Raw genomic sequence first — 14,250 nt, 5'->3', positions numbered from 1 at the left:
TGTGTATCCTGACAAGTGGTCCTGGATGCTATCAGGGTTTAGCATAGCATTAGCAACTCTGTCCCGCTCTCTTCTGTATTTGTTGAAGCTTAAACTCCAGCGGCACTTGACAACACAACCCAAGTTAGCATTAGCTATGCTAAAGACATCAGTGAATCCACATTCTAACACTACGGAGTAAAAACATTCTGTTTGAAAATGAAAATACCATGAGCTAACTCTTCCCTGAAATATAGCAAAAGACATTTTCTCCCACTCTTTAAACTGATATTAGCTTAATTAGACGGCTACCTTTGGCAAAGCCAGCAACAGTAACCAGCCGTTTGACAGTTGCTGGGTAGGAATGAGAAGCCTGCTTTTGTTTATCAGTCTGAAATCAAGGACACATTTGTTCAGAAAGTTACAGAGTGATAAATCTGCCACTGTTATTAGCACGTGTCCCGCGCAAGAGTGGGAAGCTTGACAGGCAAAGAAACATTAACCTGAGGGGGCGGGTTTTTTTGAACAATCAATTACCAGATGCCTTTAGATGCTGCATGCTGGAAACAGTCATAGTACCACAAAAAAAAGGACCCCTGTATATGTTGTGCCTGATTAGCAGCTCACCCAATTACCATCGCGCAAACTTAGGGCGCCAGTAAAAGCCTGGCAGACGGTGAGAAACCACGCAGCTGTCACTTCAGTCAGACTTCAAAGTTTGCAATTTGTGTTCCTGTGTATGGAGCGTCACTGTGTTGGAGAGGAGACAGCATGATGGACAGAGAGGAACGGCGAGTTAGAGATGTGGCAGAAGAAAATGAAGGGGAGATGGAGGAAAGATAGATGAGTTGGACAAAGTGAAGAAGGGAGACAGAAAAAGACAAAAGAGACAGATAACCAGTAAAAAAAATAAAAATAAATGTGTGGTCTGTGCCATGACCTAAGTTACTCAGGCAGATTTATCAGTCCTCACGTCTCTCCTCTCTACCTCCCCTTCCCTCCAAATGAGCCGAACAGAGATGATTCTCTCGTCTGAACAAAAGGCCTCTTCCTAATCATCGCAATAATGCTGCTGACAGCTGACTGAGTGACAATGAGACAGCCACGCGGAGCATGAAGCACACAGCTCATCTCATGTCGGACCATTGTTAAGGGTGGCTTTCATTCATGTACACACACACACGCACACACACATACACACTTGCACATGCTACGCTTCCTCAAAGCTGCGTGTCAGTGACTGCGACATATTTTAGCGGGTTGGAAATGGAATTACCCAGACTCAGGAACGCCATCTGATTGAAAGAGAGGAAGAAAGAAAATTTGTTCCTCTGCATTTTCCTCCATTTCAAATGTTCTGCGGATTAATAATTTGGTGTCCATACGACGCCTGCTGGGTTGAACGCGATGCGAGAGACGTCAGGCTGTCAGACGCAGGAAAAAGCTGTCAGGCCCTGTCATTTTGCCGTAGTCACACCACAGTCTCGTCTTAATTTCTGAAGAAGAGCTGCAATTTCAGCTGGTGCAATAACAATATAAGTGTATGGTGCCTGATGGTGAGAGCGACTGTGGAGCGAGCTTTTACAGGAAGGTCACATTTCATCCTGGCAACAGCTACTGTACGTTTACTGATATCCTACCTGCTCACTGATTGTTCTCTAGACAGTCCCTCAATACAAACTACAGCTAAACTTAAAAATACACAAACAAAACTGATGCTGTATAATACAGTACAGTATAATGATCCACAACCAAAAATCAGCCAAGTATTTGCTTCAAGTGGTAATCTCGAAGATTTCCATTTAAATAAATGTCTTTTTAGTCACTATTGCTGAATGCAGTAATACAATAGTGATAGAGCCTATGGCAAATGTATTGCAATATTTATATATTAGCAGTTTAGGAACTGTGTGTCTGTGGCGACATTCCCAGAAAGAATGCTGTATTCAGTTACTGTTAATGTATTCAGATATCTGCATATGAATGCATAATGCTAAATCATTACCAGATGATAACTGATGGGTTTCAAGATCGCTTCTACTGCTGCAACTTCACTTTAAAAAAAAAAAAAAAAACAGAACATGACTTTTACTTTGAAATAGCCTGGTCACAGGAAATGCAATGTCTTTATCAGAGAACTTAGCACTTAAGACCATCATTCATGAAAACGGTGTCAACAAAAACAAGACAGTGGTCAGTGGATCAGTTTGAAATATTGCAGGGAGTAATGGAACAAGGAGGAGCAGCCACAGTTAGCTGTTAGTGATGGAACCAATTTTTTTCACTATGCCCTGCAGACTCAGGCAGAGAATGATGGAAAAGACCAATTACTGTCTGACATCTTTATCAAAATAGCAATAGTTAGCAAGTAGCAAGTAGCAAATAGCAAGTTTTTCATTTGGCAAAAAAAGAATGATGGGGTTTAATAGATAGTTCAGAGTTTAAAGGCAAATGTTTTTCTTATTAAAAATGTTAAATTGAGCTCACATTAGGAATGGAGCTCGTTTTTGTTAGTTAAAAAGAACAAACAATGTGCTTACAGCTTCTTGGAATTAATGAATTGTTAGATTGTTAGATTTACTTTTATACTTTTTGCCCTCAGAAGAGAGCATGTCAACTTCCTACTGCTTTTTAAATGCTGATATACTTTACATACTGCACATTTGCAATACAGGAAATAAACAGTTTAAGGATCAACACTGCACATGTTATCAGAGACAAAAAAAAACTTGAATAATAATTTCTGTCTGATACGTTTTTTTTTCTCCATGAATATACTTATATAAAAGTGTAATATAATATAAGTTTATGCCTCAATAAAATATGGCTTCCAGCCTAGTTGTGATGTCATAAAATCCTGCTTAATGTACACGTCTTAACAGAAATGTTCCTCTTTCAGCCTCTGCTTAGAAAACTCTGCAGCAATCATCATTCTGTACAGTAAAAGTCAAACAACAAAGTAAAGTAACAATAATCAAAACACACTTTTGAGTGGAGGGGGACTTTAAGCTCAGCATGCGCCTCCATCAACTGAGAGCAAGTACTTATGACACCATCTGCGGTCTCAAACTTGCAGATCACAGGAAGACAGTTTTTTTTTTGGACTGGTTATTGTAACACTCTAACTGAAATGTGAATCTTGTTGCATCACATCACGTTATTTAGAGAAGTGATTAAGCTCTACTGAGTGACACCTTACCAAAACAACACGGCAGCATGGTACTTACTGGTATCAGTAGCCTGCAATTACACACAATGAGGTAGTGAAGATGAAACTGCTACCTGTGACACAGGTTTCCAAGCAGAACTCCTTGTGGACTTGCAGCCACTTGTGCAAAGGCTTAATCAGTGACTTGCAATGTTAGAGTAATGTTATTACACTTAATGAATCATCAACATGCTAAATAACTGCGTAGGATATATTACACTTTATGTGAGAGGCTGAAGTAAAATGAAAGTGCAAGAAACAGAAAACTCACTGTGTAATAAACATCAGTCGGGAAGAGGCCATTAATAGAGGAATTCCCTTAAGGCCTTTTTTTTTTTTTTTTTTTTTTGCACAGCACATATAATTGGGTTACTTAGCCGTTACCCCAATCTTATAAGCCCAGCCATTTTGTTCAGCTAAGCTTGAATCATCAGGTTTGCTAAAAGGCACTCATTTATCAATATCCAGGATGTAAATGTCCTCTGTGTTGTAACGAAGAGGAAGAGCTGAAGTAGAATGTTAGACGCTAAACAAAAGGAGAACACTATTATTATTGTAATATTCTTAGTCTGCTCCCGTGGCAACACAGGACGTCTTGACAAACTTTACACCTTGTGCTGCTCATTACTCCTCATGTTAAAGTCATTATGACACAAGTTAAAAAAGTGGAGTGTTGCCTTAAGTAAGGTTTAAATTCAGCAGCGGGTATCACATTAAAATGTCATTGAAATGTCTACGGCTGACTACGTGGTATATTTTTACAAATGTACTGCAGCAAACATTTATAACTAATGAAAAAATGACGGGATTCTGACAACCTCTTCCTGTGTATGACAACCTGGCATTCTTCATCTCCCATTCTCTACGTCCGCCATCAATCTGCTATCAAGTTATTCATCCAGAGAATAACTGAAGTGAATAAATGAATGAAAAAATACATTTTTTTCTTTTTATCTATCAATCTGATGACATCTCTGAGCTTAGCTTTCTCCTTTGTCTAATTCACACTGTCTACGTGAGAATCAGAGAGAGGAGCCTTAACTGGGGTCAATATTAGCATTACTTTTTATTGCACTATTTTTGATTGTGCAAAAATAGATATGATAGAGAGCTGTTTGCGATATGAATGCATATACACAACAAAAAGCATCAATAAGAGGTTAGATCTCCAAGAAATTTTACTTTCAGCAACACTGAGTATCTAAGTACTCACGCATCACATGCGTAAGGCATTAAGTGCTGGAGGGGGGGGACCCAAACAGCCCCTCATACCTCTACCTGCTGCATTAATAAAGTCTGCGGGGACGCCCTCGTCCTCTGCCAGCATTACTGTCATTCAGAGGCTGTAGCAGTAGCAGCCAGATGGCAGTGTCCTGTTAACTTTTTGTTAGCACACAAACATGATATACTAGGATTATCACCATGTGGAACGTGTTTCTGTTAACAGGAGTCACTCAAAACTCATTTTCTTAATGTTTCTCCATGTTAAAAATAACGTCTGCACATTTTCAGCTGTTTTATGTTTTCTGTTTTCTTTAATGGCGGAAAAAAAAAGGCAACACTTAACGTTACAGACTGTTACTTCCAGTAGTTTTCTCATCAGCAGAGTATCAAAGAGTCTCCCCTTTACAGACACTACTACTTATACTGTTCCCATTCAGTTTTGGGCAAATACCATGCAGTTTTCTGCATGTAGCAGGAATGTGTTGTTTTCACATATTCTAAAAATTGTATTTGAATATTTCTGGGTGCTGGGGTCCATTAACAATATTGGAACTGCATAATTCTTCTTTTTCATTATAGTGAGAACAGTTTTTGAAACTTTATGTCAGGGTATAAAATGACCTGTTGTGACAAAGATGTCAAATTTTACATCAAATCTGTGTAATAAATGTTATCAACCCAAAAATGTACTTATGAGACATAATTCAGCCTCAGTATGGCCATCAGATATTTTAGTCAAATTATTCTAAGCCTTTATCTGTAAGAGAGGAGCACCACAAACCAATTACACATAGGGCACAGAAATACCAAGCAGCAGCCCTGATATCAAGCATTTGATTTCAACTGATAAAAAATGTTCAGTTTACTGTTTTGTTTTGGTTGTAAAAAAAGTGGTAGCGATGCATCTCTAATTTGCATGGTAATATGTCATTTATTGTTGTAACCGTGATGAATGTGCGCCATCTCTGCAAAATAAACCTATCAAAAGTTGTTACTCTGCTCATTTTTCACCTTCAACTACCAGCCCCTGGACAATTTTGAGGGAAAAAAAAAAAAACTGAAGTGGGAACTACCTCGGTGAAGTCGTCTGCATAGTTGGAGGGAAAACTTCTGCGCCCATAATTCTCCTTGAGACATGCAAATACATCATCTCCACCAAAGCTCCCCACCCATTGCCACAAACAGCAGCGAAAACAAGCACATAAAAAGGCAAACTGTGTCTTATATTTCACTATTCTGGCGGGGGAAGCTGTTTGGCCAGACATTTGCTCATGAATATTTAGGTAGAGGCGTTATGAATATGCATTAGGGCGCTGGAGCTGCGCTATCAGCACACAGATTTATGAGCTAGTGTAGGAGATAATGATAAAGGAGGAGATAACCTGGCTACTGGTAGTGTGATGAACAGAATGCACGCGGCAAAACAGAAGCGAACACATGTGTGTGCAAGGGCGTGAACACAACTAATTATGACTTTTGTTCATGTTAAACACACCATCTGGTCTAAAACATAGTAGGGGAGACCAGTGATGGTACTGGCACTTTTTGTTTAAGCATCACCAATAGATACACAACACTACTACAAATAAAACTCATTCGGATGTGTACTACACAAACAAAATTTTTATGAGTGAATGCCAAATACAAAGAGTTTACTACTACTACTGCAGTGGTGGTTTGATTGATTTCAGACCAAACTGTCCAAATTATGAAAAAAACTTTTTTGAAGAATGAAGAATAAACAGTTTTGAATTGAGTCAACAATTTAGCTGTGCCAAATGTTCTTGACCTGACTGACCCACTTAACCCACGTTTCTTTCTGCCTTGAGATGGCAAAGTGTTCCAAGAACACAGTGCAGCAGTTCTCATCATTTTAATTAACTGTCTCCAACCCAAGCAGACATTGCATAGCTAACTAGAGAAACTGATACTTTAGGTTATGTAAGTCAAGCCACTGTACAATAAACACTAGGCAAAAACTATCTTCATAAGAAACTTTACTTTTGTATCTGAAAATCAAGTTTTTTAGTCGTAAAATCGCAACGTTGCTCACAGAGGCATGCTGTTGCTCTTGTGAGCGCCTGGAAAAGAATGGGTGTACGGTGTTGGTGACATTATCGCAGCTGTTTTCTGAGTGGTCAAACTGACAGTGTTACAACTTATCCAGTGATAAAACACTCCCTGATCTCCCCTAAAAACTAAAAAAAAAACAAACAAACATTTTAAAAGAGGACAGTAAATTTGAACAAAACAAAAGCAAACAGAGCTGAACTGCCGGTGGGAAATAATATGAAATGGCATTCCTGCCATTTTCAGGGTGTGACTGTGTGGTTTGTTTCTCCTCTGCCCCTCAGGTACACTGAGAAGGAGAGTGTCACGATCTTTTTTATCTGTGCAGTGCAGTACCTGTACGTGTGTGTGTGTGTGTGTGTGTCATTTGTGCATGTGTGGTGCCTCTTAAAGTGTGTCAACAGTGATAACACACCTTACTGCCCACCCCATGGTTGCAGAGATATCGCAATCTTGTGCCTCAGGTGCAGGAAAGCCAGGGAGAAGAAGAAGGGATGCATACAGAAAAATACTGAAATAGTTTGGAATATTCCCTGCAGGAAAGAGGTGCAGATTGGCATGGACACCATGCTGGAACCTCCGGGATACAATTTCATTTTAAAGGGAAGGTTTTGTTGTGTACAGTTAAAATTTTCTGGATGCCGCAGTTACTGGCAAATACATTGAATGCATTACAGGGGCAGGGCGGGTCATTTAAAATAAACAAAATGCTCATTTTGCAAGCATGAGAACACCTTGTTAATATTACAAGCACTGTGACAGATATGCTGTTACCTTAATATTCACTTCCACCATGCTAAATATTAAGGTTACGCATTTCGTTATACTCCAAAGGGCCCCAATAAAAATCACTGCAAACTATGTGACAGAGCTAATTAAACTCCTACCATCGCAGTGTGGAAAAAAAAACTGCTCAACTTCATTTCTCATGCATGTGAGTCACTGTGAAATTATTTTACTTAGCTTATGCAACCTTGTTAGAGGCAGCTGATGTGACCCGCCTCCAAAAATGTCAGTGGAATTAAAATTTGACTTTCAAAAAACCCCCAATCTCTCTAAAGACTGCTGATCAAACATGGCAGCTATGCAAAATAACTTCTAGTAGAAGCACAACCAGGAAGTAGAGCTGCAGCCTTTGTTTCCAGTCTTGTGTTTGAGACATTTTTTCATTATCACAGACTCTTGTCTCAGTGTCGGTCCCATGCACCTCTCGTGTTGCTGTCTTCTCTCCTGCTAGCTTCCAAGCTATAAGAACTGCCAGATTCTGCCGTGTCCAATCCTGCCTGAGCTACACTGCATCTGCTGTCATTAAAATGGTCAGCGTTATCGTGAAAATTCGGCGGGGGCACCTCAAACTTGAGACTAATTTATCAAGAATATGTGGAGGAACACTCTGCATTCCAATGTGATAATGTTAGGCTTTGCAGCTCATGCTAATGACAAGGATTTGCACCCATAGCCTACAGATGTATGGACGGCACTGACTGCACACAGACGTAAACAATGAAGAGTCAGCTATGTTAATTATTAATTTAACTAAAACTAATGGAGTAATCAGAGCGTGATGGTCTATAGTTTCACAATCGTCACCATACTAATAGGCAGTTTGTCTCGCTAATGTCTCATTGCTCTCATACTGTTCAGCCACCATAGTCCAGATGTCATTCAGAGTCACTCTCAGTTATACGAGTGTGTTCCAAGCACTGAGTTTTATTATCAGTAGCAAGTGGTCAGGTGAGTATTTGCCAAATTATTTGCCTCTCAGGCTACAAACAGTTTTCTTATCTGCCCTATTTATATAGACAGTACTCAGCACAAAAAAAGATACTGCCACATGAGTTTCTGGGGTAATATTTAAAGTTCACATTGTCCTATAAAGACTTAAACACATGATGTGTTCTCTCACATTAAAAAAATAACTGTTAAACAACCACCATTGGAGATGAAAATCTATCTGCTGTGATTCAGACAGAAATATGGTCAAGTTTTATACACGTTATATAGAGTAATTTTTGCCGACTTTCTTGCTCACTTTCTGATATATCCAAAGTTGCAGGAAATAGCAAATAGGTAGCAATGGCTAGCAGGAAATACACTGCTACCTTGAATAAAATATGGATTCCTCTGGGTTTGAACATTATTGGAAACATTTTGGATAATTCAAGAGCAAAATATATAACATGTGGGATTTTTGGACATTTAATGCAGAAATGTTACATATCATAGCTTTAATACTGTCCTAAAATGACAGTCAAGCAATGAACATATACACATACATACACAAATTTTAGATTTTCAAGATTAATGCATTATTATCATGATTATGACTATTATTATAGTTAAATAAGACAAAACCAGTCAAAATTAAAGGTACTGAATGATGAACAAGCACCCTTTAAAACCCATCATGTGTGTAAAAATGTGAACCTGAGGACAGGTTTGTGCAGTAAATATTTTATAACCAATTAACTATCATGGTTTATACAGCCACAGATATGTAGGTAGTGAAACTCCACAGAGTCCTACAAACAGTCTGAGCACAGAGTGATGGTGAAATCATTTACCTGAACAGACCAGACTGTTCAACTTAATCCCACATGTCGACATGAAGTCACAGCGTAAACCTGCTTGCTGCAGAAAAACACATCATTTCTCTCAACAAAACACCAAGCGCTAAATGCACAGGCAAGTACATGGGAGGAGGACAATAACTTCCAATGCAGCAGACGAACTATGTGCCCCAAACACACCGCGTCCCACGATGAGTGGATGAGCCGGTGTTGACGGCTCGGCACAGTTGCAGCTTTTCAAAGCTAACAAACTCTTTGTGCCAGTCACAAAGGTAGCGCCTGGCAACTGACTTCTGGAATAAAAAAAAATAAAGTTTCAAAAGAGAAAAAAACAAATACTGCTGTTGCCATTGAGAGAGGGAGGAAAGCATTGTGTATCACAGCAAGCAGTGACACAATGTTAGCGCTTTGGGAGTTAAAGAGTGCGCTGCCTCCTTCATTGTAGCATATTCACGTCCATTTTTTTTCCTCAACCAGTTCATCACAACCTGAATTCTCAGCCCGAAAGAGGAAACAGCACAGCTTACCACAGCGACAGCATTTTGCGTAACAAAAGAGAAGGAAATAGGGAAGCAGGAAAAAAAAAAGGACAGAGGCGAGCATGTCAAGTATGTAGAGGAGGATCTCCGTTTATGAACGTGTGCGTGCGCACATTCAAATGTGTGCGTGCATGTCCACATGTGTGTGCATTAGTAATAAAGCCAGGGGCTAGAGCTGGAGCACAGACAGTCAATGTGCTTTAAAGGAGACTATGTGCTCACTGCGGCGCGGCATAAATGATAAATTATTCATTGGCTTCAACACCAGAGCTATCATCAGGCCTCCGCTATTATTACCAGCTGATGGTCACTCGCCATCGCTTAAAGAAGCTCAGGAAAAAAGCTTTGACTTCAGAAACAGCTGGTCCGGGATGGTGAAAGGACAGAAGCAGGGGGCACAGCTTGTAATGCTGCCTCGATCACCTTAGAGCAGAGGTTCTCAACCTCGGGGTTGGAACCCCCAGTGGGGTCATTAAATAATTTCTGGGGGTCACCAGATGGTTGTGGAGTAAAAGAAAATGAAATAAAATATTGTGGCAACCAGCACAGAATGAGAGCCAGGAAGCAGCTCTCTGTGAGGTCAGTCTTTTAAAGACATTCAGCATAAGGGACAAGTACAGTACTTTGTCCAGCACTAGGCATGATGGGAAATGAGGCCTGTGTTTTAGAGTGGAGATTGGATTTTACTTTACATTACATGTACCAGTGATATAATTTGTATAACCTCTAATTAGGGTCAAATATTGCATAATAAAAAGGATATTTCAAACTTGATACAAACTACATATTGTTACATCTTATTAGTGTAAAGCGTGATCCTGCATTTTAGATTAAGTAATGGTTTATAATTTGCCTTAGAATAGATTTTATAAACTGTATTTCTGAAAGTCAAAGGAATGGACTTTTTAAGAACCATTGGTATAAACTATAAACCACCATGTTCTGAACAGACAAACACTAACAAAAAGTAACGCCTGCATTTTGTAAAATAAAATACCAAACTTAACAAACAACTCAGTCTAGCACTAGGCATTATGGGAAATGAGCCTGTATTTTAGACTGGTGAAGAGCTTTTACATTAGATGGCCTCTACCAGTGATATAATTTGAGTCTTACGGGCTCTCAGGTGGGGGTCGTGACCACCAAACTGATTATTGTGGGAGGTTGTGACTCCAAAAGGCTGAGACCCACTGCCTCCGAATGAAAAGCAGTGGACAGAGGGAGTGTTGATAGAGTTAAGTGCCAGTTGTTTACTGCTCCCAAAACTCTCACATACTCCCTGTTTTCCTCTTTTTTATCCGTCTCCCCTCGTCCATATGCAGGACCTCATTCTGCGCTCTTTTCTCTTTCCTCTCCCACTCCCATTTGTTGTCATTTTATATAGTATCCACACTGTCCCCCCCTCTGTCCTTGCGTTCATGTCCCTCTCTGCCCCTCCACAGTCGCTCCGTCTTGCTCCCACAACCCCTATTTCTGTCTCTATCTCCAGTGGAGGAGGTGCCAGGGCAGTGTAATTGGTATTCAGGCTCTGTCAGAGCCAATGCAGAGCCCTGTTAGCAGAATAAGAGAGGAAACATCCTTATCTGGATTTCCACGGTAACCAGAGGGTGGGTGGGTGGATGGGGGGGGACTCAGCTACACTTGCTGCTCTTATTATTTTTTATTTTTCTTTCATTTTTCCTCTCTTGTTTTCCCTCTTGTTTTCTCTCATCGTCCTCCCCCTGCTGTCTGTGCTAATTATTGACTGGCTGTGTTGCAGGGCTCTGAAGCTCACACACACACACACACACACACACACACACACACACACACACACACACACACACACACACACACACAATTGGATTTCACATCGACTGGATTCTGTAATGACACACAACCGCATGCATATAGGCACACATATACACGATGAAGCATGGAGGAACACCTGCCTGCACGCACACATACTCGCGCAGACATTACACAACCGTGTACAGCCCCCTGCGGACGCTTTCACTGGCGCAGCTTCCCCACATCTGCATCCAACACACTTATTACACACACACACGCGCGCACTCCACTGTCTCACTGTGTCCCCTCTTCTATCTCCTCTGAGTTCCAGAGGGCTACACTACAAGACACATGTACTTGCGCAGCACCATTATGGAGCTATTTTGAGGACATTGAGTAAATGCGACCGGCTCTCGACTCAAACTGCTGCGTCCTCACGCACTGTAAAATGTGGCAGCAGCATGACTGAGAGTTAATTAAGGCGACTATTTATATATTAGCTTTTAAAAAAAGGGCAAGTAATAACAGAGGAGAAAGCTTAATTAGTGACCAGGAACATGAGAAGCAGAAAAACAGCCAGAGATTAATGAAAAGACAACTGAAAAAGACTCGCAAAAAATCTCACACAAATATTAAGGCAGAGACTGATGTAAATGCAGATAAGATGTTTTTCTAGTCACTGTGGGGACTTGGGGACATCAAACAGTCCAGATAACAATGGATTTAGGAGCAATGGATATTGTCTTTGACTGGGATTTGTTACTCAAAAAAGATCAATACTTGATGCCACTCAAAGTTCATGATAATTAAGTTATGCATTTTAGCATTAGATACAGCTTTATTTTGAAATTAGATAATATATGCTGTTCTTGTATAAACTCCTACAATGCATTGATTTCTATGAGGCTGTAATATGCAAAAATGTAGCATGAGCACCGATGGAAATGTGAACTTTCTCAAGAGAATCTCTTTCCTTTAACATTATACAAAACCTCTGAAAAGAACAGATATTTCACAGGTATTAATATATGTAGGCGTTAAAGCAACACATTTATAAAAGGCTAACTTCTCTCTGTACAGTCATCAGCTCTACATTTCTATTGGCAGTGGTGGATACATTGACTTAAATACTGTTCTTGAAGACAAACTTTAAGTCACTGTACTTTATTCCTCTAGTACACTACAATTCAGAAGGACATACAGTACTTTTTTATCCCACTACATTTATTTGGCAGCTTTAGTTACTAGCAGCAGCATAAATATGAATATAATAAACAGAGCAGGCGATGCGGCTGCACTGGGGCCTGCAGGGTGCTGGTGGAGAGTCCAGCCCTTAAAACAGTGTCCTGGGTGGAGGACATGCAACTGATTTCAATTGCTACCTTAGAAATACACCTAAAGAACACTTGTTAAAAGGAAAACTATGCAGGATTTTCCTAATAACGATGCAAAACAATCACTCTCGTTCTCACCCACGATCCACCAGAAGCGTGTCATGGTTTTCTTTTCTGTGTTTTTTTGTTTCAGTTTTTTTTTATATATAAAATAGTCAGTTGCAATCTATAACAAAATTAGATGTTTATCTATATAAACCATAAAATCTATAAATATTATTTTTCTAATCATTTAAATGAATAATTTCTTATTTTCTAAGTCATATGCAGATATGCAGTGATGATTGCTGGACAATATTCAAGTCTCCAATTGATCATGTGATGACTTTGACCATCAGAACACTCTCCATGGTGCTGATAGTTTTCTCTTTAACCTGTCTAACTACCCAGTACAATAGCCTCAGTACACTGTAAGTGAGTACACTATTACACATGGTGTGTGCACTTCATAACTAAAACTAGCAATTAGATTAGCATCAGACAGTTTAGATTAAACAACCCAGCAGTATTCAGTATAAAGTAGTTAAAATTACCTCAGTCTTAATTAACTACAACAGTGGAATGCATACACATTAATTCATGAACAATAATAATCCTATAATATATGACAGTATGACAATCACATAATTATGAGTTTTACTTTAACTACATCTTAATAATAATATGTGCTTTTAGTAAAGTGACTACTTCTGCTCGGGGTCTCTCTGACATAAAAAAACAAACAAAAGATGTAGTTTGATGATGTCACGAGTAGCATGGGATCATGGAAGTTGCTGTCTTCAATGTTCTGACTACCCCCTTCATTCTTCGTGGTTTCCCATGCTGCCCTGGACATTATATCAACTAGCGGCTGGTAGGAAACGCACCTCTTGAATAAATTATGGATACATATTATAGCTTTAATGCACTAACAGTAATTATCTAGTAAATACTATATAATAGTGTAAGAAACCTTATGTTCATCTTGCTATTAATATTTATGTACTTTTATCAAAGTGGCAGTATTTTCACATTAAAGTATTGCCACTTATACTTATATAAAGGGTTATTAAAGGATCTGAATACTTCCACCGTCTAACAGTGAAGCGCAGTGAATATTGGCTATTTTTAGCAAACAGCTCCTCATAAAGTTTGCCACAGTCAAAGCTCCTTTTCAGACATTTCAGGGTTCCAGAGTTTGACTCCTGGCTGGCAGTAAATTTGACAGTGAGCACATTAACATCACAAACAGGCAACACTTACGACCTCTGCTGTGTCGTTTTCAAAATAATGACGGCGATAAGCATCTTAAGTACAGATTAACTCTCAGCAAAACTGGTATATTAGCTTCTTTCGCAGAGAGGAAATGACAGATATTTGACTAATAACCTGAGTACAGTGTTGGATAATCCTAAACCAAATCATGCATGGATAGAAACTAAACACACAATTTTAGATGATACCCCCCCTCTCTCTCTCTCTCAGCGATGGTGCAGGTTACTAGCACAACCAATCCC

General features: G+C 39.5%; 1 protein-coding gene across 4 annotated transcripts in view; it reads right to left on the bottom strand.

Annotated features, from left to right (window-relative positions):
* tafa5a (TAFA chemokine like family member 5a) overlaps window positions 1-14,250 on the bottom strand; it is a 199,192-nt gene that overhangs the window by 103,248 nt on the left and 81,694 nt on the right. The gene's annotated exons all lie outside the window — the stretch shown is intronic.

This window comes from Lutjanus erythropterus, chromosome 22 (genome assembly GCF_056507025.1).
Source record: "Lutjanus erythropterus isolate fLutEry1 chromosome 22, fLutEry1.hap2, whole genome shotgun sequence".
Classification (NCBI taxonomy): domain Eukaryota; kingdom Metazoa; phylum Chordata; class Actinopteri; order Lutjaniformes; family Lutjanidae; genus Lutjanus; species Lutjanus erythropterus.
This window is presented reverse-complemented; position numbering and strand designations above follow the sequence as displayed.